The 27,847-nt window shown below is 46.2% G+C and overlaps 2 protein-coding genes across 6 annotated transcripts in view; one reads left to right on the top strand and one right to left on the bottom strand.

Moving 5' to 3' along the window:
- The window catches only part of ARHGAP26 (Rho GTPase activating protein 26), a 1,052,546-nt gene that overhangs the window by 546,513 nt on the left and 478,186 nt on the right, over positions 1-27,847 (bottom strand). The window lies entirely within an intron of this gene.
- FGF1 (fibroblast growth factor 1) overlaps positions 2,592-27,847 on the top strand; it is a 142,902-nt gene continuing 117,646 nt past the window's right edge. Inside the window, exons 1-2 of one of the 2 annotated variants that reach the window (XM_023587145.3) lie at positions 2,592-2,986; positions 15,343-15,514. The gene's annotated coding sequence lies outside the window, so the exon portion shown is untranslated. The remainder of the gene's footprint in view (positions 2,987-15,342; positions 15,515-27,847) is intronic. The other variant, XM_004452618.5, reaches the window with a different exon arrangement.

Below are 27,847 nucleotides of genomic sequence, written 5' to 3'. Positions count from 1 at the left end.
CTGAGCCCAGGAAAAAGAAGCCTGAGGAAGGGAGGAACCCAGGAACCCTGAACCCTCACAGACATCAGCAGACATCTTGCTCCAACATATGGAAATAGACTTTGGTAAGGGAAGTAACTTATGCTTTATGACCTGGTATCTGTAAACTTCTACCCCAAATAAACACCCTTTATAAAAACCAACCAATTTCTTGTATTTTGCATCAGCATCCCTTGTCTGCCTAATACAGTCAGATTTTGCTTACTATTTCTATGCCGTGTCTAAAAAACATGCCTCACACATAGTAGGTACTCAATGGATTTTAGATTAATGGAGAAATGGATGATGGAAGGGTGATGGATGGATGGATGGATGGATGGATGGATGGATGGATGGGTGAATCATGATAGCTGGATGGCTGAAATGGATGAAGGCTGGATAGGGGATGGATGGATGGATGGATGATAGATGATGGATGGGTAGTTGATGGATGGATAGGTGATGGTGGATAAATGTATGATGGATGGATGGGTGATGGATGGATGGGTGCTGGATGGTGGATGGAAGGATGATGGATGGATGGGTGAAGGATGGATGGATCATGAATGATGGATGGATGAATGAATGGATGACTATATAGATGAATGGATAGATGATGGACAGATGGATGAATAGCTACATAAATGGATGGATGATGTAACACTAGATGGATGGATGAATGATAAATGGATGATGGATGGAAACCTGTTATCTGTGTGCAATAGTTAGCCTTCGGGTGCAGTGGTCTTCACACATTTTTGCTCCTATGCCTTCTCTAACAATATTGAAAAATGATATCACCCCTTCACATGTTTAAATTGACGTTAAATTTTCATCATTAAGTTCCTATGGTTTCAAGAATATAACTTCTAGCATATTATAAATATATTAGAGCTTAAAAATTAAATTCTAACATCATTCTTTAAATGTACCTACTAACCTATTATTTCCAATAGTCTCTTTGTTTTGCTTTCACTGTACTCTCCCTCAATATTCAAGGATGGAAGTGACATAGTTGTTAAATGACAAAAATCCCTTAATTAATTATCAAAGAAGCTAAATTAAGCCATCAAAGGAAGTAGCTTCCAGTTTGTTTGGGGTCTTGGAGCTTTTTATTTACACTTGGGGCAAGTACCTAAGTAAGATTTGGGAAAGGTGATGGATATGCTTTCCTTTTACACAGTAGGGGAAGTATTATTATGAATACATACATAATCAAAGGAAAATCAGTTTTAGGAAAGAGTACTGATAATTGAGAAGTCAGAAATTGATTCCTTAAAAGTAATGCTTAGTGTGCCCCTTGGAGCCTCCAAGACCACCAACCTGGGGTAATGCAGCCTAGCAGCCTTCAGGGGGCAGTGTTGGACAAGCTTTGGGGCTCAATCTCCCTGGCTCTTGCTCAGGGTAGGAGAAAAAGCTATTCAGCTTGGTTGCAACGGGAAGCCAGGGCCGCCCAGCTCAGTCTTCCCTGCAGTGTGTGTGTTTGCACAGTGAATTTTTCATAGGAAACTGACTCCAAGAAAAATGGAGGCCAGAGACTCTCCATCCTATATCTAGAACTTGGGCCTGGGGCTATACAGAGATAAAAACCTCATTCTCTTGTGCCTTCAAGAACTGAATTCAGAAAAGTCACCAGGCAGTGACGTCATGGGTCTGAATCTACCAAGAGGTTTTTGTTTTTCCCCTATGAAATGAAAACAAAGGTGAAATCTCAACGATTTCTAGCTTCAGAAACAAAGTGGCTAGGAGCCTGGACTGTCAAGCCAGACGGATGGGGCTCAGGTCCTGCGATACTGGGCAAGTTAGCCTTTCTCAACCTCAGCTTCCGGCCGTCGAAGAGGGCAGCCTCGTAGGGCGGCTGTGGGGATCAAATGAGACAATGCAGGAAAGTGCTCCACATGTGAATGACATTTAGCAAGAGCTCACTTAATAATCATGATGATAGTGAGGATGATGATATTAAATTGGCACTTTGTCAAGCTTGACAGTAAAAACTTTCCATTCCTGTCTGAAGAAGAAGAACGAGAGGTGAAAAACCATGCTATTTAAACGTTTTACAAGGCTAGGAGTTAGAAGCCGAAAGAGCCGGGGATGGAAAGCAGAACCAGTCCAGTCCAGTGGTAGAGCCTGGTGCCTTGGACACTGCTTGCACAGGCCTCCCGGGGTCCAGAGTCGATAGGGGGGTCTCTGTGGCATAAAACTGTGTGTGAGTGATGTGACCAGCAGCCTCAGAAACAGTCATCTGCTTGAAACACACAAAGAAGTGACTTTTTTCATTACATGTGTTCTCTGTGAAACCTCAGAGGGTGGGAATGAGCTGGATGAAAAGAAATTTGTGAAGTTGGACAAATTATTTCAATTGCTTAAAGTCAGGTTTGTAGTGAAACCGCCCCTCTCTGCCTGGCACTGGGCAAGGTAAGACGGAGGCGCTCGGAGGGCGGCCATGGAGACAGCTTAGATGAGATAACTGTCCTTCACCAGGCAGCTGTCCAGCTTCCAAATAGCTTTTGTGTCCAATCCAAAAATAAGATCACATGAGAGGGGGAGAAATAACTACGCAAGTGCTTGTCCTTGGACTTCCCGTGGGCACACCAGAGTCCGCCGCACGGTAGGGGCCCAGGAGCGCCGCCTGAACCCTCTCCCTCCAGAGGCTCCCAAATGCTTGGAAGTCAACCTGAAACAGGGCGGGTGTGGGGTGAGGTTTGCACTCAGCCTCCTTGGGGGCTCCTCAGTGCTCCATTCACACTAGAGAGGGAGCAGGAGAGAGAGGACAAGTGGACCCAGCAGCTTCCGCTCCAGGGGCACAAGGGCATCGCCTCCTTTTCTTTAAAGAAGCTCCCTTCTGGTGGCAAGCAGGAGCTCCCTTCTCCTCCGCCAGCCTGCCCGCAGTGGTCCTCGTAGACGGGAGTGGACACTGCTGCAGTAGCTGCGTCCCAAGAAGAAAGCACCCCAGGGCCAAGGCAAAGAGGTGAGTGCATCCGTCTCTCCAGGAGCTCAGTGGCTACAGATTTTCTGCTTGGCTTCCTGCTTGCACTCGGCATGAAAGTTCTCCCCCACCCCTTCCTCCTCCTCTCCGTCGGTGGCAGGCTTGAGTCTACAGTGATGGATGCAAGAGTAAATATTTCTGAATTCCCTTCTTTCATTCAGAGGCCAGTTTGCTCCCAGAAAGAACTGGGTAGGTCTAGTTTTTAGAGGGAAAGGATGCAGGAATTGATTTCTATCAAGTGAATTGTCTTTGCTAAGATCCAAGAAGATTCCCAGGAAATCATTAGGCAAAGCCCATTTTAGCAAAGTAAATGCTTAATCTTAAAAAACTCTGCGTGAAATGGGAAATAAAAGGATGACAGCTGATTCCTTGCTCTCGGGCAAAAAGGAAAACATGAAAAAGGAATATGCAGAGCTTCCTTGCCCCCCACCTTCCCTATCTCTTCTTGATTTCTTAGATCCCCGCAAAATACACTTAATAGATCCAAGAGCTCCTTTCTTTGGTTGACAATGTGAGGAATAAAAGCGCATGTGGCTCAAGTGACTGAGTGCCTGCTTCCCACATGCGAGGTCCTGGGTTCAATCCCCAGCCCCGGTACCTCAAAAAAATAAAAAAAAGCAAGGCTTTGGGAAGAATTGCTCTGTAAGCAGAGTCAAGGGACAAAGAGGAGAAACAAATTTCTCGCCTTGCCTCTACCTGAACCTACGGAAGCCCTTACCCCTGCCCATGCTTGTTATTCCTCGACACAGGCTGCCCTCGGCTGTGGCCCACAGATATCCATGCTAAGATGAAGCCAACAAAATTTTAGTGGAACAAGATAATCACTTGACTACATCAGGATTCTTTTAGTAACAGTGGACTGAAAGCTGGTTTGAAGAGACTTAGGGAAAAAATGGGCAATTTCGATTCATGTAACAAAAAGACCAGGGCATTGGTGTACAGGATAGACATCCTGAAACTCCAGCTCTTGGCTTTGCATTTTCTGGGTTGCTCTGTTCCCAGGCGGACTCACCCAGGGCTGAAGCAGCTTCTGTTTTGTTTTGTTTTTAAGATTTATTTATTTTTTTCTCTCCTCCCCTCCCCATTGTCTGCTCTCTGTGTCCATTCACTATGTGTTCTTCTGTGTCCACTTGGATTCTTGTCAGAGGCACGGGGAATCTGTGTCTCTTTTTGTTGTGTCATCTTGCTGCGTCAACTCTCCGTGTGTGCAGCACCACTCCTGGGCAGGCTGCACTTTTTTGTGCGGGCAGTTCTCCCTACAGGGCATGCTCCACTCCTTGCACGTGGGGCTCCCCTACATGGGGGACACCCCCGCGTGACATGGCACTGCGCATGGGCCAGCTCCACACGGGTCAAGGAGGCCCAGGGTTTGAACCGCGGACCTCCCATGTGGTAGACGGACGCCAAATCTGCTTCGCATGTAGCAGCTTCTAGGTCGACACCTTACTGGCCTAGCCACCCTAAGACTTTCCCAGTATGGCTAAGTAGAGGCTCAGGGTCACATCTCATTGAACCAGTATAGGTGTCATGCACTGTAATGGACATGCAGTCATCCCCATCCAAACCCCATGGACTGGAAGCAATGAAGGGTGGTTCCCCAAGGTCAAGCAAGGTGTTAATCCCAGGAGGGTGGGGGGCTGAAGGCAGAACAGCCAAGCCCAGCAGTTGCAACTCTGTGTAGCTCTTTATGCAGTGGTCTAGAGCAAGACCCAAAGCTCCTCCAAAATATATCTCCTTCCTTCCACCCTCTTATACTCCAGAAGGTCTCATAATAAGGATAATTATTAGTTGAACAGGTGATTAAAAGACCCAAGGGCACATCCTTCCTAGAGACCCCTGATAGCGGGAAAGACACCAGAAGGCTTGACCTTGGTTCAGTCCCCAGACCACCCACCATGCCCAGACCTGCCTGGCTCCACCTACCTGGGCTCACTCATGAACCCCTTCCTCCTCCCCACCTCTTGCCCAGCTCTGTCTCCCCTGCTCTGCTGATATGAATTCCTCTTGCCTTTCAAGGGCCAGCTTCAGTGCTGTCTCCTCTCTGAGGCCTTGTCTGGCTCCTCCAGCCTTCTCTGCTCTCTCTGAACCTGGATAGTACCAACAGCCAGTATTGTACTCATGGTTTACACGTTACACATTCTTTAAGGACTTCCTGTATCTTAGCTTCTCTCCCACCTTGGGTTATACATTCCTAGTTGTTCCCAGCCCTCTCTGTGGTATCTAACGCATAGTACGTGGTCAATTAAATGCTTCCAATTAATTGACTGGTAGAAAACCAACCTCCCTAAATAGTGTAGAGGATGGTAGATTTCTTGAGGTCTTTAATTCTCATTAAAGATAACATAATTAATATAAGAACTACAGCAAATATTTATTGAGCTCTTAAGGTATGCCAGAGCCCCTACAGGCATCATCTCTGGTGTATTAGTCAGCCAAAGGAGTGCTGATGTAAAATACCAGAAATGGGTTGGTTTTTTTAAAGGGTATTTATTTGGGGTAGGAGCTTACAGGTACCAGGCCATAAAGCATAACTTACTTCCCTCACCAAAGTCTATTTTCACATGTTGGAGCAAGACGGCTGCTGGCATCTGCCAGGGTTCAGGCTTCCTGGGTTCATCCCTTCCAGGGTCTTGTTTCTCTGTGGGTTTAGGGTTCCCAGGGCCTGCTTCTCTCTGGGCTCAGGGTTCCTCTTTTCCTGGGGCTTGCTTCTCTTTCCTCTGTGAGCTTACTTCCTGGGGCTCCAGCTTAAGGTTTCAGCATCAAACTCCAACATCAAAACTCCAACATTAAAAACCCTTACATCAAAAGCTCCAGCTCTGTCCTTTGCCATGCCTTTTATCTGTGAGTTTTCATCCACCAAGGGGTGGGGACTCAATGCCCTAATTTTGTGGCCCAATCAAAGCCCTAATCATAACTCAATCATGCCCAGTAATAGACCAGATTACAAACATAATCCAATATCTATTTTTGGAATTCATAACTATATCAAACTGCTACATTTGGTGATATTGCAATGACCCTATGAGGCAAATGCTGCGATCATCCCATTTGATAGATGGAGAAACTGAGTCTCAGAGAATTAAGTCACCTGTCCCAGATCATACAGCCAGTAAGTGGTGTTGGGATTAGAACTGAGGCATGCTTGCCATCTCATTTCCCATTCCATTCATTATTTACTTGCTTATCAGTAGTTTCCTGCTGCCTGATTTTAAAGAGCCAGGGACACAGATGACTGGTCAGAGAATGCGAGAGAGCTCAGCTATTTCAGAATTCCTTCCTGCTACCTGGGCTCTCAGTGCCTCTACAAAAGAGGTCTTCATTAGGTCCTACCCAGGGGTCAGGGGTTATACTCCTGCCCCAGAGCCAACAAGCTGGGTGTTTTTTAATTAAATGGGAGTAGAGTGGTCTTTGGGAAACACTGGCTGGAGGGCTGGCTTTCGAAGTGAAGCCTGGCCTTCTTCCACTGGGCATGGCCCTCCCCTTCTCGGCCTACTGACCAGCTGACCAGGCTCTCTCAGAGGGAGGCTTGCAGGATTTGGAAGCTAACCAAATTCTGGTTTCAAACCAAAATCTTGAGATGAAAATGGTAAGTTTACACTATTTGTGCTTCCACATTGGCCCCTTGACCTCATGTGGTCCCTGGGAGGCTGGTGAGCAGGTCTCTCTGAACCTCTGGGTTCAAGTGTATCTTGTTCCTTGATGCAAACTAACACATTCATGTGAGTCAGTGTCTTCTAAAGAGCAGCTGGTGTTTGATGGATGTCATTTCATTTATCCTCACAATATTATGAGAGAGTGCCATGGAGCTGGTGTTATTATCTTCCTTTTATTGATGGTACAAGTGAACCACAGCGAGCTAGAGTCAGGTCCCAAGATCACACAGAAGGTCACAGGTGGGGAATAGAAGAGTTCTTGGGTTTTTAGGATCTAATCCTATTGGCATTTCCATGAGGCTATAGTGGGGGGAAAATTACATAGGCTAAGTAAAATTGGGTAAATCTTGAAGAGAAAAAACACTGATAGATCCAAGAGAAATGAAAACGTATGTTCATACAAAATCTTGTACACAAATGTCCATGGCAGCGTTAGTCATAACAGCCCAAAGTGGAAACAACCCTATTGTCCATCAGATAAGGAACAGATGAACAAAATGTGATATATCCATACAATGGAATATTATTCAACAATAAAAAAGGACGAAGTTCTGATGCGTACTGCAACATGGATGAACTTTGAAAACATATGATAAGGGTAAATCTGTATTATACAATTCCATTATATGAAATGGCTAGAACAGTTGAATCTATGTAGATAGAACGAAGATTAGTAGTTGTCTAGGGCTGGCAGGAGCAAAGCATAGGGTGTGTCTGCTAATGAATATGGAATTTCTTTATGGGGTGACAAAACTGTTCTAAAATTAGACCTTGGTGATGGCTGCACAATGCTGTGAATGTTCTAAAAACCACTGAATTGTACACTTTAAATGGGTGAATTATATGGTATGTGAATTACATCTCAATAAAGCTGTTAAAAACAGCTTAATCGGGAAGCGGACTTGGCCCAGTGGTTAGGGTGTCTGACTACCATGTGGGAGGTCTGCAGTTCAAACCCCAGGTCCCCTTGACCCGGGTGGAGCTGGCCCACGCACAGTGCTGATGCGCCATGTCACACGGGGGTGTCCCCCGTGTAGGGGAGCCCCACGTGCAAGGAGTGAGCCCTGTAAGGAGAGCTGCCCCGCGCCAAAGAAAGTGCAGCCTGCCCAGGAATGGTGCTGCACACACGGAGAGCTGGCACAACAAGATGACGCAAAAAAAGAAACACAGATTCCCGTGCCGCTGACAATGACAGAAGCAGACAAAGAACACGCAGCAAAATAGACACAGAGAACAGACAACTGGGGCGGTGGGGGGAAGGGAAGATAAATAAATAAACAAATAAATAAATCTTTTAAAAAAACACAACAGCTTAATCTAAGGGAGCAGACGTAGCTCAAGTGGTTGAGTGCCTGCTTCCCATATATGAGGTCCTGAGTTCGAGCCCAAGTACCTCCTGAAAACAAACAGAAAAACCCTAATCTAAACTACAGACTACAGTTAATAGTAAAACTGCAATATTCTTTCATCAATTGTAACAAAAGTACCACACTAATGCAAACTGTTAATAATGGGGGGAGTATATGGGAATGCTGCATTTTCTACATGATTTTTCTATAAAACAACCACTTCTCTAATAAAAGAAAAAACAACAACAAACAAACCACTGCTAGTGAAATAATTAACTCAGTGTCAGGGCTTCAATGAAGGATGCAGCACCTTGTTTCCTCTGATAAGCATATGTCTTGTCCCACAGAGCTTGGCTGCATGCCACCCACATAATTCAAGAGGAAACAATACAGATGGGAAAAGATAGGAGCCATAGATTTCACCCCAGAGTCTAAACCAGAAGAGTTTCAACCTCTTCTCTGTACAGATCATTGTAAATTTCATGAAATCTTTCTTACCATTCTTTCCTACTTTCATTTCTGGATTTCAAATCATGCTTCAAAGAGCCTTTTCCCATTCTAAGATTATAAATCTCATTTTCCTTTAATGCTGATGTTTGTCTTCTTACATTTAAACCTCTGCTTTATCTGTAATTTGAATAATTATGGGAGATCCGTTTTTGTTTGTTTGTTTAGTTGTTTCTTTTGCAAAATAGCAACCAAATTATTAAACCAGGAATACTTTTTTCTTTTAAGATTTATTTATTTATTTTTCTCCCCTCCCCCATCCTGGTTGTTTGTTCTCAGTGTCTATTTGCTGCGTCTTCTCTTTTTGTCCACTTCTGTTGTTGTCAGCAGCACGGGAATCTGTGTTTCTTCTTGTTGCATCATCTTGTTCTGTCAGCTCTGGGCGGCTCTCCTTATGGGGTGCACTCCTTGCGCATGGGGCTCCCCTACACGGGGGATACCCCTGCATGGCAGGGCACTCCTTGCGCACATCAGCACTGCACATGGGCCAGCTCCACACGGGTCAAGGAGGCCCGGGGTTTGAACCGCGGACCTCCCATGTGGTAGATGGACGCCCTAACCACTGGGCCCAGTTCACCGCCAAACCAGGAATTCTTAACCTGGGGTTAAATGGGTTTTGGGGCAACTGGAAATTACTGAAATTAAGTGTAAACACGTGTGTATGTGTGCATGCATTTATTTTTCTGGAGAAATAGTCATATAAAATCTTATACATAGATATTGGGCATATGGGTCTACGGGTCTTGTCAGATTCTCCAGGGGGTTTCTGATACAGAGAAAAAGTTTGGACTTTCTACATTCATAACCTGCATTCAGGTAGATCAGCTCTGTACATCCCAAAGCACCGTGGCAGACTCTGAGCTAGCAGCTCAGTTGTTCAATGTTTACAGTGGAGGCCTGAGTCATAACTCCTGGGGAAGCTTCTCTGTTTTTCACAGTTCAGGTGAAAGCTATACTACACTTTGGTTTTGCTGCAGAGGTAAAGGACAAGAAGTAACCCTCTATCCCCTTGGACCTATACAATTTTAGTTTTTTAATCATCAGCTGACAAATCAACAGAGCTGATAAATGACTATAGCTGACAAAACTTGGGGCCCTCCTGTCACAAAGAATTTGAGGAGGTCTATAGCCCAATAAATATAAATAAATGATCAACTATAAATAGAGCTACCATTACAAATAAGGCAGCAGACCCTATGTGCAGACTTATGCATTCCTTTAATAAACGTACATTTAATACCCACTGTGTGCCAGGCATGGTCCAGGCTGGTGGTGCTCCAAGTGTGGTCCCTGGGCCAGCATCTCAGTATGAACTGGAAACTTGTTAGAATGCAAATTCTCAGGTCTACCCCAGACCTACTGAATCAGAAATGGGCACAGGGTCCTGTAATCTAGCTTTAGCAAAACTCCAGGTGATTGTGATGCATGCCGAGGTTTGTAAACCACTGGTCTAGGTACTGGGACTGCAACAGTAGTCCCAGATAGCAGTAAGTTCTATGCAGAAAAAGAAAGCAGAGGGATGTGAAGGACAGTGATGGACAGTGATGAGGGGCTGATTTAGAGCTGGTGGCCAGGGTAGTCTCCTGAGAAGGAGGTCAGAGCTGAAAGCTGAATGACGAGAGCCAGCCAGCCATGCAAAGAGCTAGGGTAGAAGTTTCTAGTTAGGGGAATAGTAAGTACAAAGGCACTGCTCTTTGGTCCATACAAAGAGCATTGTGACCGAAGTACAGAGATCAGAGGGGAATGGAGAGGGGGTAAACTTGGAGAGGTAGGTAGTGGTAAAGAGCTTAGTCTGGCTCCTGAAGGAACTGAGTCCTGAGGCTTTGATGTTTTGAGCAAGTAGGACCAGGATCTTGTTTACCTTTTAACAGGATCCCTCTAGAATGGACAGTAAGGGAAAAGGGTGGAAGCAGGCACACCACTTAGGAGGATATTACAATTTAGGCAAGAAATGTGGCAGCTTGGAGGGACTAGACCAATGTGCAAAGATCTATTATTAAATGAATAATTTAAAAATAACTGTGAAGGGGAAGCAGATGTGGCTCAAGCGATTTGGGGTCCCATCTACCATATGAGAGGTCCAGGGTTTGATTCCTGGGGCCTCCTGGTGAAGGCAAGCTGACCTGCCCAGCAAACTGGATCAAACAGTGCTGGCCTGAGCAGTAGTACTGGTTCAAGCAGGAGTGCTGGTCTGACGGAGATGGGCACAGCAAGATGACACGACAAAAAGAGATACAGACAATAAGAGACGCAGCAGATCAGGGAGCTGAGATGGTACAATAGATTGAGCACCTCTCTCCCACTCTGGAACCAGGATTGGTTCCTAAGAAGACAAGCAGACACAGAAGAACACACAGCAAATGGACACAGAGAACAGACAACAAGATGGGGGAAGGGGAGAAATAAATATTAAATAAATCTTAAAAAAAAAAAAAGAAGGACGTTGTATATAGTACACTTTTAAAAGTATAGACCATGTATTCAGACATACAAATTTTTTTTTTTTTCTGAAAAGGTCCACAAAAATCTTCTTTGGGGAGAAGGGAAGTAGTGAAGGAGTCATTTTAAACCTTTCTGTGTAGTGTAAATATTTTACCATGTACACAAAGCTTTTTATTTAAAGATGAAATATGTTAAAATAGAAATAAAAATAGGAATAGAAGAAAACATAAAATTGATAGATGATTGGTGATCAATATCAGAGGGCAGGAAGCCCGCCTCTCATGGTTCTGACTCTTCCCACCATCCTCATGGAAGTCACTGTAGAGCCAGGCTGGCAAGACGGGGCATGCTCATGTTCTTGGATTACAGCAAGATCAGGGAGAGGCACCTTCCCTGCTGAGAGCTGCCGGACCCCATTTCTGTCCTTCAGCTCTGGTGGGTTTTGTGGCTGTCAGGTCTCCTTGGGCAATTAATATAATTCCCTGTATGTGTGTGTGGCTGCCGGCTGCCTTTCCCAGTGCACTGTCAGTCCCTCCCCTTGGTCATCTCGGCAGCTGGTTCTCCGTGCGTCCAGGATGCCCTTCCTCTCACTGCGTGATTGGGCATAAACAGGAGGAAACGCTTTGCTGGGGGAGGAGTGGCATGCAGCGTCTGATTTCTCCTGTCAGCTGATCAGGATTTGTTGTGTTCGAACAAGGTCAAATGAGATTAGAAAGAAAATGCAGTGTGTCTGGTGTGCATTTCGTGTACCTGTATAAATTCTGTACATAGGGTGAATGAAAGGGATATTTTAAAGCAAATATTGAAAGTTAGCCTCAAAATTCAAGGTACAGAGGGGAGCAAATGTAACTCAAGTGCTTGAGTGCCTGCTTCCCGTGTTTGAGGACCCAGGTTCAATCCCCAATATCTCCTAAAAACAAAAACAAACAAACCAAAATACCCAACTCTTATTGGGGAGCAGATGTAACTCAGTGATTGAGCACCTGCTTCCCATGTACAAGGTCCTGGGTTCAATTCCTGTTACCTTCTTTAAAAAAAAAGAAAATTCAAGAATCAGAAGACAGGGCTTATATGTTATACCTGGAGCATTAGAAAATTTATTTATTGGGGGCATTTTGAACCCTGCTGATTCTATCATGCTCTGCTTACTTCTTTCATGTTGATGCAGTTATAAAGTGATAGTTTTTATGCCTGGTTTTCACAGGCACTGAGCACACAATAACTAAAACCACATAAATCCTGCATTTTATCTTTATTAACCTTCTACAGGTCTTATAAGAGGTTTAGAGCCACTTTCTGAAAAAGCAACCACCAAAGTGCCCTATAGCAAATTTTTTTTTGAAAGATTTATTTTTATTTCTCTCCCCTTACCCCTCTGCCCCAGTTATTTGTTCTCTGTGTCCATTCGCTGTGTGTTCTTCTGTGTCTGCTTGTATCCTTGTCAGCAACACCAGGAATCTGCGTCTCTTTTGTTGTTGTTGTTGCGTCATCTGAGCTGTTTCAGCTCTGTGTGTGTGTGGTGCCACTCCTGGGCAGGCTGGACTTTCTTTGGCACTGGTTGGCTCTCCTTACGGGGCACGCTCCTTGCGCATGGGGCTCCCCCACGTGGAGGACACCCCTGCGTGGCAGGGCACTCCTTGCGCATCAGCACTGCGCATGGGCCAGCTCCACATGGGTCAAGGAGGCCCAGGGTTTGAACCATGGACCTCCCATGTGTTAGGTGGATGCTCTAACCATTGAGCCAAGTCCGCTTCCCTGCCCTATAGCAAATTAATCTCTTAGGATGTGGAAGGGAAAATGTCACTTCTGGCACCAGCCACGTTTTAGATGTAGATGACTCTGGGCAAGTCAACATGTCTGTGGATAAACCCATGAGGCTTCCACGAGGTCCCTTTCTCAGACCGCCCACCCCCTGCCACTGCAGTGCTAGTAAGCTCATGGAGTATTTTACTCACTGCAGAAATAACCTTGGTGTAAGGGCTTTGAGGGAAAATGTGGTTTCTGTTACATGCTCTCTATAGTATCTAGCATATTGTGGATGCTGGTAAGTGGCTTGGACAGCTATTATTTCCATTATTTCCTGGCATAGAGCTGGAGGGCTAGTCTGAGGCCAGATTTTCAGACTAGGTAACCTCGAAGTCCTCTCCCACTCTAAATAATGGTAAGGCCAAAAACTAGCAGCAGCAGAGTGTTTCAGGGCTCAAAATTCTGAATGTCCATTATTGAAAAGCTAAAACTAGATATTGATATGGAAACTGAATAAATATAGAAATTGAGGGATGTGAAAATAAATTTTTAAAAATGTCAACAATGGGGAGAAATCATTTTACATAAATATTTTCAGAAAACAGAGATTCGTTATTTCTCAGCATTTGGACAGTAACATGACTAAACACCTAATACCAATACATAGACAAGAAATTAGTTTATATCAGTAGCTAAGGATTATGTTTGCCTTAAAGCTGTGTGTGTGTGTGTGTGTGTGTGCTTTTAACAGTGTTTCACAACCGGATATAATAGAGAATAGAAATAATGATTTGCACTTGCATTACCAGTTTTCAAAGTACTTTCACACACTATCAAACAGTTGGTCATAATGACAATCCTGTGAGTTTTGCTGGGAATTTATGATTAGGAAAGTCCTATTAAAATCCCTGAGGAAGTGGGGAACTGAGACTGCTTAAGAGCTGAGTTGCCCAGGACTTGTCAAAAACAGAGTGGGCAGGTTAAAGAGTGCCAGCCTGGAGTCAGAGATCTGATTTTAGTCAAAGGGAGGACTTTAACTAGGGGCATAACACTGGGTGAGACTCTGAGCCTGCATTTCTATCCTCAGGATTTTTAGGGTGTTTCCTAACTTTAAAAGCTATCATTCCATGTGACTTAAAAGGAGTTAACATGCATACTGTGCATAGCATAACAATTCTCCAATATTTAGAAGACAATTGTATGAAATATTTTTATCTTTCAGAAGGTCCTTAGGAATCTTGTAGATGCTCAGGAATATTATTGTTTTTTTTTAAAAAAAACAAATTGGCAGTATCCTTTGGATGTAGGCAATGTCAGTTCATGGAGGTTCTAGTTGAGAGTCTCAGAAACCAGCTCTTGGCTGTACTTTCAAGTCTTTTTTAGGAGAGTTGTTGCCCATCCTTATTGGAGTTCTGTGATATTTGAGCCTTCTAGGTCCCTGCTACAGGAAACGAGTTTCTCCCAGGCTCATCCCTTTAAAAGCACACGAGTGGCTTTCACCTGGGTACCACCTGCACTTTCCCTGTACCAGAGCATCTGTCATGAGGAGAGAGACGCCAGCAAGCTGGTGCCCCATTCTGACAGGTCAATCTGTACCTCTCTCTATCTGAATCGTTAGGCAGGCAGGTACATAAACACATGCGCACGCACACACACACATCCACCTCCCAGGCTCAAATGTCTGCCAGGGGAGGAGGGGCTAGTCATCAGTTATAGGAAACTATTCATGATATTTCCATGTGGTCTCTTCCAAAAATCTTCCATCATGAGCCATGTCTTCTCAGTTCAGCTTCATTCCCTTCCTTCTGGCCAAAGAAGTGTTTGTATAGGTAGGTTCCTCCCTCTCCTCCCCTGCTCTGGCCAGTGGCATAAAGAGGCTATCCGTGGCTCCATTGAAGAAATCCCCACCCCTGAAGCTGGGCTCACCTGAGGATGCACCCAGTCCAACTAGAACAGGCTTGAACACTGGTGAGGAAGGACTGTAGGTAGCCCCTTCCCCAACCCTAACTGGGTGGCCACTGCCTTGACCAGCTTTGCAAAATGCCCTTGCAAGTCTGGGCTCTGGGTACATACAGTACAGACAGACAGAAACACACACACACACACAGACACCTACACTCCTGTGCATGAGCATAAGACAAGAGAACAGAAAAGGACTCCCTTTCATCCAGCAGCCTCTCTCAGCCATGACCTGATGTTTCCCTGGTGACTGAAGTCTCAAAATAAACAGGAGTCTTCTCAGACAGGCTGGTAGTCCATTAAGTGTACCCATCTGCCCCAAGAAAGCCATGTTAAACTAACACCCAAGGTAGTTGCTGCCAGTCTGCTGCTTCAGTCTCACCCCCTTCTGGCCAACGGCTCTGCTTTCCTGGACCTCCTGCTGGCTGCCCAGAATCAGGGCATTTAGGGCTCTGTCAGTGGCGGTGAGTGGGGGCGTGAGCGTTTATCTAAGGCATCTGATCCCCTCTGCTGATAAACAAGGGCCAGACACAGACTCGAGATGGAAATCCTCACCGCCCAGCTGCCCACCCCTCCTCCCCCACAGCCCTCTGGGAGGGGTAGCCGGCTCTGTGGCATGGTGTCTGGAGGCGAGCCAGCAACCTGATGTGCATGCCATGGCCCGTCCGCTCTCCCCACACAGAGCTGCAGTAACAGAGGTTTGGAACACCAGCTTGGGGCTGCAGGGGAAGCAGCCACTGCAGCACTCCTCGGTACAAGCAGGGGCAGAGTACACCAAGTGGACAGCCTCTTCCTGGGACAGCTCCAGCGTGGAGAGATACACAGCCCGCAGCCTACAGGTTCTACAGGTTCAGGTAAGAATCAGAGTATCTGTTCTTGGTAACAGAAAACAAGTTATATCCAGGGCCAAGGGGTATGTGTATGCGTGTGTGTGTGTGTGTGTTTATTTTGTGTCCCCAAGTGCAAGTGTGACTCTACTTGGAGAGGAAAGAAAAAAGGGAAAAGTTAAGGCAGCAAAATGTTTTAAGCAGATACGACAGGAACCAGCATTCCTGGAAGGGAAGGCAAAAAACTCAGCTATGGCTGCATTCAAATCCTGGTGCAGTCTGCTGCTTGGGGGGAGGGCTCCCCAAGGGCACATACATGTAAAAATCACCCTCATATTTTAGAGACTTGCAAAAATGAAAATGCACAGTGCTGCTCCATATCTCCATTCTCCCCTTCCCAGCCCCAACCCCCGCCCACGCCAGGCTGCTGAGGGCTGCGGAGGGCAGGAATGCTCGCCTTTACTAATGTGCCGGAAGGGGCCCTGGCGGTCCTGCAGAAGCCGAAAGCTGTGGCCGCGCTGAGTCTGGCTGGCATTATTTTGCTGTGTCACACTCTGTTTTGGGTAGCCTGGACACAGCAGCCTTGGGAAGCCTGCTCATTTGGTAGGCACCTTAGGTTTTATCAGCCTTTCAGTGTAATAAGTGTCGGCCTGAAACGGGATTATTTGAGTGGGTCAGCTTCCAGGTTTTGACAGGGTGTTATTTTGACGGCTCCACTGGTTCCCTGGATTACTTCTTATCTTGCCTCCTTTGAAAATAACATCCTCCTTTCCCTCCCCTTCCCGAGGGGGTGGACACGTACCGGAGGAGAAGAAGGCCGGATGGCCAACAACGGGGCTCATTCTAGAGCACAACTGCTCTCCACATCCATGTCACGGTAACAGGCCGAATAATGCAAAGCTTCTAGAGAGGAGCACCTGAGGAATTCCAAACTCCAGGTGCTGGGATGGGAATTTCAGGCATTTAATCGCAGGCTCATTTTACAAAGACCCAAGAAGGAACCTCCCTATTCTTGTCTTTCAGGCCCAAGAGCGCCCTCTGGCTCCGAAGGAGTCAAACCCTGTTTTCTCTAGCTGTGCACATCCAACCCACTTTTCCACCTTCTTTCTGCTGTGGGGACTAGAACGTTCACTCTCATTAGCACCACGAACACCAGTGGGATGATGAGAGCATCCCGGCAGAGGGCCGGCCAGGCTGCACTGCCACGGCTGAGCCACGGTGACAGTGGCTGAGGGTTGAAAAGAGATGCACCTTGCTTTGGGAGGTGGTGTCTAGGGAAGGGCTGGCCAGCTGTTTATTGGGTCTAACATCTGTGTGAGCGAGTGTAGATTGTGGTAGAGGCTCTGATTCACAGACACATGTTCCTTTTTCCTTTGTTTTCTTGGTGTTGGTTGTTGAGCGTATCCAAGGAAATGCCTCTCTTGAGATTATATGTCTCTGAAGGCAACATCACCAAATCTGCTGGTGGTAGAGGCAGGGAGATTTTCTGGTTGCCTCTGGCCTTTAGTGTAAGTCAGTGGATCGACAAATGAAGTACCTGATCAAAAGCAAAGTTAATATGCAAAATGCTAAGAGAGAAAACACTAAATGTCTTTTAAATTCACTCCCAAATCTAACGCGTACATCTACATATATGGCTCTTAGGGTTCCAAAAGATTTTAGGAAGCAGTATCTGGTTTCTTAAGTGGTTTTCCTTTATAGGTCAGTCACACCAACCATGATATAATATTTTCGATGGAGATGGTGGACGGACATCCTCATGCTCCATCTGCTCCGAGAGAAGGGAGAGAAAGCAGGCTCTGCGCCAGGCAGACAGGCATTCTGTGGTCCCCGAATGAGCTATTCAGAATCATGGAGCTCCCGCCCTGCTGTGCCAGCTGCCAGGAGTTAGGTACTGTGCTGAGTGGAAGGCACACCCGCTTCTGCCTCATTATAGAGGCCTTGCTTGGCTGATGCAGTATCTCTTGGTTTAGACTACTGGAAAAATAATTTGCAGTCATTTATGTCACAGACATACCCTTTTATAGGTAAATCTAACACCTAATATAGCACATAAATTGTGGGTAAATGAGTATTTTCCTTTGGAAAGGATTCACCAAGTCAATAAATGTTCATTGAGTACCGCAATGTGTCCTATCTCAAGCTGTGGCTGGGTCCAGCCCACCCACCACGGAGTAGGGAGGGGACTAACTGGTGGGCAGGTAACAGAGAGATGGGCCTGGGATGACAGGATGTCCAATTCAGCTGGAAGGCAATGGGTTCCAAGGTATAGGAACTAGAACAAGGATTTAGGCCAGTAGTGTATTGGGAGAGAAAAGGGGTGGGGAAGGGGCGGTCATTATTTTAACTCCTAAGTTTTAAACCTTAAGAGAGCCCACATAACATAACAGCTAAATAATTCTGGCGACAGGCTGCCTGGAGGTCAAATTCTGATTCTGTTACTTATTTCTTCCTGTGACCTTGTGCCTCAGTTTCCTTCCTTGTAAAAAGGGGTAATAAAGTACCAACTTTGCTATTAAAGGATTAAGTGGAAGCAGCAACCTTGCTATTGAAAGGATTACACAATGCCTGAGCACTATCTGAGCATTTGCTATCATTATTATAATGGAAAAGTCTGTACTGAAAAGGCTGTTCACTAGTCCTTTTATTCCTAAATCCAAAGTGACACTCTCTAAGTGAGCACCAGTGCCCGCCTTTGGGCAGCATGGAGTACTTTAGCTTCCGCATGGAGCTTCGTTTGCATCTATGAGCATTAGGAAATAGAAGCGCTTCTGTAACAGTGGCTGGTATTTCTTGAGCCCTTACCATGAGCCAGGACCTGTGCCCAGGGCTTTGCGTATATCACCTCCCTGAGTTCTCATGACAGCCCTATGAAGTAGGAGCCATTAGACATGCATGGGGGCAGAGGCCATTTACCGAAGGTCACACAGCTACTAAGTGGCAGAGCCGAGCTTCCCACCCAGGCCATCCAGCACAATCTGAGCTCTCCGCAGGATCACTCGAGGTATCCTGAGGTGGCGTTTGGTGGCAGGAATTCAGCAACAGGTGATGTTGGAAGACCCTAGAAAATAGGCCAGGATTTAGAAACTCATCCAACAGACAGCAGGAACCTAGCTTGGCCCACAGACAGAATCTCTACCTTGAGAAGCCGCAGCCTTCGGTCAGGCCTCAGGAACAAGGCATGCATGCAGGCCCTGGAGACCACGGTGGGCCTCAGGGTTTCCTAAGCCAGGCAGTGGACAGGGCCCGAGAACAGAGACTGAGGCAAGGGTGCTGGGCCAGGGCTTCTCACACCCTGCAAGCCTATGGTCAGAGCTCATCTTGAGCTAAGCCTGAGGTCCAGGTAGAGTGATCCGCCTTGTTGGGAGAGGAAGAAGGGAAAATTCAGAAGTGGGTTTCTGTGTGGCAGTGAAGTTTGCAAAAATGTGAAGGAATCCTGTCTCAAAATGTGACCCCTCTAATATATTTAAAAGGTGACTTACAGAGATTTATTTTATACCTAATTGCTCAACTGTGCCTCTCTGACTTGGTCCAAAGAATACCGAGGATGGGAACAGGTGTGAGGAGACCTTGCACCAGGGCTGTGTAGATGTTGGGGTCAACTGCTGTTGGGTGACCTCTGCCCTTCCAGGACCTGCGGTCTGATCCAGTGGTTTTTAAACTTGAGGGTGCCTAAGAAACACAGGAAGGCTTATTTTAAAAACCAACTTCCTGAGTCCTACCTGAAGAAGTTCTGATTCAGTTAAGTGCATGAGGGACCCAGGAGTCTGCTTCTTCTGGGTGGGTCTCAGGTGATTCTGATGCCTTTGGTCCACTGACCACAACTAAAGAAGCTCAGGTCCTGATGTTGCACTGGTTTCCTTCTCTTCTCAACAATTAAAGGGAGCAGGGGCCCACGTGGATGGAGTCATTCACATTCAATGGATAAGTGACAATTACCCTCCTTGCCATCTGCTCTTTTTTTTTTAAATTAAAGTTAATAGATCACAAGGAATGTTACATTTAAAAACATTAAAAAAACGAAAAACATAAGAGGTTCCCATATAAACTGCTCCTTACCCTCCACCACACCATTTTTGTAAACTGTATTTTTTGAAGATATATACATCACACAAAAAAAGTTACATTTAAAAATATAAGAGGCTCCTGTATACCCTCCCCCCATGCTCTTCTTAAATTACCATTTTCTGTGGACTTTCCATGGATTGGACCTTCCACTGATAGAATAATAACAACACTGCATATTGAGTTCTTATTATGTGCCAGGCAAAATGCTAAGTTATACCCACTTATGCTGTGCTCTCGTTACATCTTCACAACAGTCCCATAAGTTAGGTACTTTTTAAACTCACATTTTACAAGTGAGGGTAAAGACCCACTGTTAGTAAGTGGCTGAGCTGGGATTTGAACTCAGGACAGAGTCCAAACACATAACCTCTATGCTATTTTATGAGGATAATTTTTTTTTTTAAGATTTATTTTTATTTATTTCTCTCCCCTCCTCCCCCACACTTGTCTGTTCTCTGTGTCCATTTTGCTGCGTGTTCTTCTTTGTCCACTTCTGTTGTTGTCAGTGGCACGGGAAACTGTATCTCTTTTTGTTGCATCATCTTGCTGCATCAGTTCTCCATGTGTGCAGTGCCATTTCTGGGCAGGCTGCACTTCCTTTTGCACTGGGCGGCTCTCCTTATGGGGCGTGCTACTTGCACATGGGGCTCCCCTACACGGGGGACACCCCTGTGTGGCATGGCGCTCCTTGCACACATCAGCACTGTGCATGGGCCAGCTCCACATGGTTCAAGGAGTCCCTGGGTTTGAACCGTGGACCTCCCATGTGGTAGACAGACACCCTAACCACTGGTCCAAGTCCGCTTCCCTTATGAGGATAATTTTTTTTTTTTAATTTTTTTATTTTTTATTGACTTTGTAATAATATTACATTAAAAATATATATGTGAGGTCCCATTCAACCCCACCCCCCCACCCCCCTTCTCCCCCCCCCCAACAACACTCGTTCCCATCATCATGACACATCCATTGGATTTGGTAAGTACATCTTTGGGCACCTCTGCACCTCATATACATTGGTTCACATCATGGCCCATACTCTCCTCTATTCCATCATGTAGGCCCTGTGAGGATTTACAATGTCCGGTGATTACCTCTGAAGCACCATCCAGGGCAGCTCCATGTCCCGAAGACGCCTCCACCTCTCATCTCTTCCTGCCTTTCCCCATACCCTTTGTCCATTATGTCCACTTTTCCCAATCCAATGCCACCTCTTCTATGTGGACACTGGATTGGTTGTGTCCATTGCACCTTTATGTCAAGAGGAGGCTCAGATTCCACCTGGATGCTGGATGCAATCCTCCCATTTTCAGTTGTAATCACTCTAGGCTCCATGGTGTGGTGGTTGTCCTTCTTCACCTCCATCTTAGCTGAGTGTGGTAAGTCCAATAAATCAGATTGTAGGTGCTGGAGTCTGTTGAGGCTCAGGATCTGGCTATCACATTGTCAGTCCAGAGATTCAAATCCCCTAAATATATCTTAAACCCCAACATTAACTGCACCTCCAGCACATTAGCATGAAAGTCTTATGAAGGGAGATCCCATCTGAGTCCAGATTCATCACACATAAACACCATTTCCAAAGAGGGGCCATCTGCCCTGGTAGTTAACCCCATCGGCCATGATATGAGGATAATTTTAACTCCTAATAGTTTAATCCCTCATTTCCCACCCTGGATTTTCTTTCCCCAGTGCACACTCCTACCTCATTATCTGCTGTTTCCAGACTCCCACTTAATTTCTTCAGAAGGTGATGTGTTCCTGTACTTCCCACTTTTATCCCATTCAATGAATCAAATAGGTTGAGGCGATGGTTGGGTGGAAGGTAAGACACCGGTCCCTGGGTTGCTGCACTACTTGAAGGCCTTTCCATAGGCCTAGACAGTGCTCTTGGGAGCCACAGGTAGGCTCATGGCCCAGGAGAGGAGAAGGAATGAATAGAAGGGTAAAGGAAAAGGAGGGAAGGGAAAGGAAAGGGGAAAAGAAGGCAGGAGAAAAAAGAGGAGAATGAGTGGGAACTGGAATAGGGCATACTTGAGGGCCATGACTGCCTATTTCAGGTTCATTCAGCTCATTCAACAGTTAGGAACACCTACTGTGTGTCTGGCAGCATGCTAAATGCTGGGCTACAACAGAGACTGCGACCGTCCCAGTCCCCAGGTGCATGACAGAACCCGGATGGGATACAGACATCACCCAACCAGTCATTCTCCTCTGGCCCAGCCAGGGAGGTCTGGAAAACTTCTGGGAGGAGGCCGTGCTTGGGTTGAGGTCTGGAGGATCGACAGGTGTCAACTGGGGTAAGACAGAGGGAAGAGCACGTGCAAAGGTCGCTTGGTGTGAGAAAGTGGCATAGCTAAGGAAGGAAGCCAAGAGCGGGGTGGCCAGATGGCAGGGAGCAAGGGGGCAAGTTGGGGTCCAGGGCACGTGGGGTCCACACTGAGACCTTACACTGAGAGCTATGGAAAACCAGAGAAGGAGATGATCCCATGATGGGGCACACTCTTATTTCAACCTTGGGACAGAGATGTGGATGACGTGGTTCAGCAATGGGTGGGCTCTGAAGCAAGAGTCTTGTGCTCAACACATCTAAGGGCACCGAGAGGACGTGAAGTTGCAGACTACTGCCCGAGTAGTATTCTGTCCCCGGTCCTCCAAAACAGAGCATGTACTAGGAATCTATAATAGCCTCGTTGGGAACGGTCTCACAAGGGGTTTTTCTGTCCTGGAGGCGAGGTCAGTTAGCAGGCACGGCAGCAAGACTAGGCTCATGCTGGGGCCGAGCAGGCAGTGCCTCCCTGGGCATCATTTGAAGGACACAGAAAAGCCTCATGAGTATAACGTTTCCTTTCCCAGCTCCAGCACTTTAACTGAAGTTGCAGGAGCAGGCGTGCATTCAAGAGGTTAATTATTCAGCAGGAGCTGTGGAGCATGGCAGAGATTCAAGTTGTGAAGGGGAAAGGAGGGGTGGGGGAAGCAGGAAAGCAGGCAGGCACCCTGAGGGAAACCAGGGAATAAAGTGGGCGGAGATGGATTGAAAAGGGGCAAGAGGGTGCTAAAAGGAGTGCCCAGGATCTGAAGCCAAAATTTGCCTGATTTGTGATTTCACACAGAAGCAACAAGATGGGCCTGAGGCTGAGGAATTCCAGCGTGGTGTCTGCCATGCTCCCTGGTGCCTGAGGCTTTGGGTCGCCAAACGCACGGGCCTTTCTCATTGTGGGAAACGTCTCACCCATACCGGCTGTTACCGGCTTAATCCATAAATAGGAGTCCTGGGGTGAAATCAAGGATTGTGCTTTTGCCACCCGACCCTACCTGCCTCAGAAAGACTTCCCTTTTCCTTTGAGCAGAGGCACTGGATTTGGCTATGCAAGGATGAGGTTCTGGGGGTGAGTGGAGCACACTTTGGAGAAGGGAGGTGAATTTTCAGGAAGAAGAGAAATCAACCTGGAGGCCTCTGTGGATCCGGACTCTGAGGTACCCACATCTCCCAACCCACTCTAGCCCTGCTGGCCCCTGTTCTGTTCCTCTGGTAGTCCATACCCTTCCCTGCCCCTCAGACTTTGCAGTCAGCATTCCATCTGCTTGGAATGCTTGTCCTCTCGTTCTTCACATATGAGACTCCTTTCATCTTCAGCCCTTGCATTAGTTCGCTGTGACTTTTGTAACAAATTACCCCAAACTAGGTGACTTCAAGCAACAGAAATTTATTCTCTCACAGTTCTGGAGGCCAGAAGGCTGAACTGCAGGTGCTGGTTCCTACTGGAGGCCCTCAGGGAGAATCCATTCCTGGCCTCCTCCAGCTTCTGGTGGCCGCCAGCTTTCCTGGGCCCATGGGCGCATCCCTCCAGTCTGCCTCCTGTCACCCTGCCTTCTCCTCTTCTGTAGGTGTCAAAGCTCCCTTTTATCCTTTTATAAGGCTACTTGCAATTGCATTTAGGAGCCAGGAAAATCTCCCTATTTTAAGACCTTGAATCACATCTGCAAAGACAACTTTTCCATGTAAGGCAACATTTACAGGTTCCAGAGATTAAGATGTGGATATCTTTTGGGGGGAAGGGGCATTTTCAGCCTACCACAGGCCTTACCTCTCATGTCAACTCTTCAAAGAGTCTTCCCTGTTACTCCCTATCTCACTTCTCTTTTCTTCATGGCATGTATCCCAATCTGTAGTTCTCAAAACTAATTAAAAAGCAACAATTCACTATTGCCTATCTTTCCCACCAGAATATAAGCGGCAAGAGGGCAAGCCCTTATCTGTCTTGTTCCCTGCTGTATCGCCAGTGTCTAGCCATATTATAGGTGCTCAATAAATATCGGCTCAGTGAACAAATCAATTGGTCCTTAAATCTTGGGAGTGGGGAATGCCAAGACCAAGGAGAGCAATGGGACTTCCCAGTGTCTGTTGCTCCTCACAGTTCTGGAAAAAGACGAGGTGAACCTGAAAGCTGAGAGGATTGCATCAAGGGCTTCTGACCTTGACTTGCAGGCCAGGCTCCTCACTGTTTCCAGGACCCATGCCATGGTCAGCTGCTCTGGCTTCCTCAACTTAATCTCATCTCTGCAGAGAAGTCACTTTGGGATCCTGGGAAAATCCAGCCTAAAGGTATTGTTTATCCTTAGAGATGAATAACTCCTTTTGGCTGATGGGCATCAAGGGCAAACAAGTGATGTCAGGCACCCGAAGGGAGACGTCGATCCAGTGCGCTGCGTCATGGCTCTCGGCCCATGGGGGCAGCTGAAGTATTAATAGCTCATCGCCGCCTCCCCCGTCAGTCTGATGGAAACCGTGGAAGCGGTTTGCATTGATTAATCAATGTGTGCACCGTGCCACACCAAAGCCTTTGAGGACATAAAGAGCTTCTAGAAAAAACAATCTTCTTATCCATTCTCAGAAATCTTGTCAGAATTTAGAAGCAGCAGCTGGGAGAGCTCTGAGAACGGCTGCTACAGTGTCACTCCCTGGAGTCCATAAACGGCGAGCTCAACAGGCTAGAGGAGTGTTTTCCTGGTTCGAGTCACAGGCTGGGTCAGCCCAGAAGGCAGGCAGCAGACTTCTCAGGGTTAGCTGTATTGCCTTTCGGGATAAGTTCTAGGGAGAAAATATTCCTCCTTCGGCCTTGATTGGTTTTGCATGTTTGCAGTGATAATGGGGATGTTTCTAAATAGCAGAGATGCAAGTCTGCTTCAGAACAGACTCTCCACTGCACTGGCCATACAGCACTCATTCCCTTGAGCTGAGCTGCCCTTGTGTTAGAAATCATTCATCACGGAGTTGGTTGCGTGTCCGTGCAGCTGGCCGAATCCTGGGGGTCCGGCAGTGAGCAGGCTGCAGCCCTGCCCTCATGGAAACTCCTTTCTGGTGGAGGGATGTGGATGACAAACAAGTAAACAAGCAAACAGGATTTTTTCCATCAGTATTTAGTACTTTGAAGACAGTAAAAAGGGAACCAGAAAAAAGGGATCGAGGATGTTGGTGGGGGGAGGGCTGGTTTAGACTGGGGGAGAGGGAAGGAATTTCTGGAATGGTGACATTTGTGCTGAGATGAGTGATGGAAGAAGCCAGTCAGGCCCAGCCTGGGAGAAAAGCCTTCCTGGAAGAGAGAATCACAAGGGCAAAGGCTCCGGGAGGAAGCGTAGCAGGGTGGCATCCTGGAATGGAATTTCTGGAGGCTGGGTACCTAGGTTCAGGCTTTCTGGGGGTAGGAATGCTATTGTTCTGAGGCCAGTCTTTGCTGAGGGCTTGGAAAGGACACCCAGGGAACTGACTTGGAGGACCAAGAATTTCTCTGATGGCTCTACATTCTGACCCATCTCTCTCATTCCCCTTTCATTATTTCAGAGCAACAGCACAGTAGTTAAGTGCATGGACTCTGGAGTTGTATTGATTGGGAATGAATTCTGGCTCAACAGCCCATGACCTGGGCAAGTTATATAACCTTTCCATTCCTGTAAAATAGGGACAATAAAGGCTCTCATATCCGAGGGTTGTTGAAGGGACTGGTGAGTCAATACACGTGATGTCTATAGTGAGTGCTAAGTGGGATCTCAGCATTAGTTGCTATCTCGCAGGGTTGGCGAAGAATTCAGTGACAGAATACATGGAAAGTGCTCAGAGTGGTTTATATAGCATGCAGTGTCTGCTCAATAAAATATTATTGTTATTACTGACAAACTCTGCAATCTGGCTAAGGTTTTTTTGGAAACATTTGAACTAAAACACTGATCCTGGGACATGAAGTTTACCTGTTACATACACTGCTGTTCCCTGTCAGCCTTTTTTGTTCCAAGGGAAGATGGTCCTCCTGTGTTTTGTCAGCATTTAAAATCTTCTTGGGAAGTGGACTTGGCCCAGTGGTTAGGGCATCCGCCTACCACATGGGAGGTCCGAGGTTCAAACCCCGGGCCTCCTTGACCTGTGTGGAGCTGGCCCATGTGCAGCGCTGATGCGCGCATGGAGTGCCCTGCCACGCAGGGGTGCCCCCCGCGTAGGGGAGCCCCATGTGAAAGGAGTGCGCCCCGTAAGGAGAGCCACCCAGCGCGAAAGAAAGTGCAGCCTGCCCAGGAATGGTGCTGCACACACAGAGAACTGACGCAGCAAGATGACGCAACTAAAAAAGAGACACAGATTCCCGTGCTGGTGACAACAGAAGTGGACAAAAAAGAACATGCATCAAATAGACATAGAGAAGAGGGGAGGGGAGAATAAAAATAAATCTTTAAAAAAAAAAAAAGGACTATGTCAAGGAAATGAAAATATTTGAAACTGCTAAGGGTTAAATCCCTGAATATATAAAGATATCCTACAACTCAACAATATAAAGACAAACAACCCAATTAAAAAATGGGCAAAAGACCTACATAGACATTTTTCCCAAGGAAGATACAAAGGCTAAAAAATAAAAAAATAAATAAAATCTTCTTGCCAGCATTTGTATGGTTTGTGAATATATCTCAATAAAACTGCTTTTAAATAAATAAATAAATGAATAAATAAATAAATGTGCAAGAATAGCCAGAAATAGCAGCTATGTACAGTAGGGGCAGCATAGAGAGATTGAGGGGTGAAGAAATTTTTTGTCTGTTTATTATTATTAGAATAATGAAAATGCTCTAATAATAATTGAAGTGATGAACACACAACTATGTGATTATACCAAATACTGTTGATCGTACACTTTGGAAGGATTATATGCTTTATTGATATGTATAAATAAAATTGAATCGTTTTTTAAAAATCCTCATGCCAGGAACCTAGAACTAGCCAAGAAAGCAAGATCCCCCCTTCAAGAGCTTATGCTTAGAGCAGACACGGGCTAATTGTACAATAGCTTTAAGGCTATGGGTGTTCCTAACAAAAAAACTGAAGAAGAGATGACTTCAGCAGACTCCTTTTGCTCAATTTGCTAAACAGGCTTTGAGTTTCCCACCCATCCAGGGCACATGTGGTTCCTCAGCATATGGACTCCTCAAAACTTCTGCTGAGGGAAGCCGACATGGCTCAACTGATAGAGCATCCACCTACCATATGGGAGGGTCCAGCGTTCAATACCCAGGGCCTCCTGACCCATGTGGTGAGCAGGCCCACGTGCAGAGCTGCTGTGTGCAAGAAGTGCTGTACTATGCAGGGGCGTCCCCACATGAAAAAAGCGCAGCCTGCCCAGGAGTGACGCTGCACACACAGAACTGACACAGCAAGATGACGCAACAAAGAAGAGACGCAGTTTCCCAGTGCCGCCAGATAATGCAAGTGGATGCAGAAGAAGACACAGTGAACGGACACAGAGAGCAGGCAACAGGGGAGAAGGGGAGAGAAATAAAAATAAATAAATAAATCTTTTTAAAAAAGTGATAAATAACATCAAAATTCAAATCTTTAAAAAATAAAATAAAATTAAAAAAAATTAATTTAAAAAACAAAAACAAAAAAAGCTTCTGCTGGGCATCCCCTGGCCCTGGGCTTTGAGTTTCAGTGACTTGAAAATTGACTGTAGGTTGCAAATGGCAAAGCCATTTACATTTCAGCTGCCTAATGCTGCTTGGCTTTGAATCCCAGCTCCACCCCTCACTCCCTGAGTGACCTGGGATAAAGAGCTGATCCTCTTGATGTTTTAGTTTCCTCCTTACACAGCAGGGGTGGTATAGCTCCCCTCTCATAGGGTGGTTGTGGAGGTTAATTAAAGGTGGTGTACAAAGCTCACAGCATGGTGTCTCTTGATACTTACTACTGCTTTCCCTTCCTTTGTGGCCCTCCTGAGCATCCATAGCTGCGGACATGGCGATCAATGTTTT

This window comes from Dasypus novemcinctus, chromosome 2 (genome assembly GCF_030445035.2).
Source record: "Dasypus novemcinctus isolate mDasNov1 chromosome 2, mDasNov1.1.hap2, whole genome shotgun sequence".
Taxonomy (NCBI): domain Eukaryota; kingdom Metazoa; phylum Chordata; class Mammalia; order Cingulata; family Dasypodidae; genus Dasypus; species Dasypus novemcinctus.
Note: the sequence above shows the minus strand (reverse complement) of the source record. Positions and strands in the feature narration are given on the sequence as shown.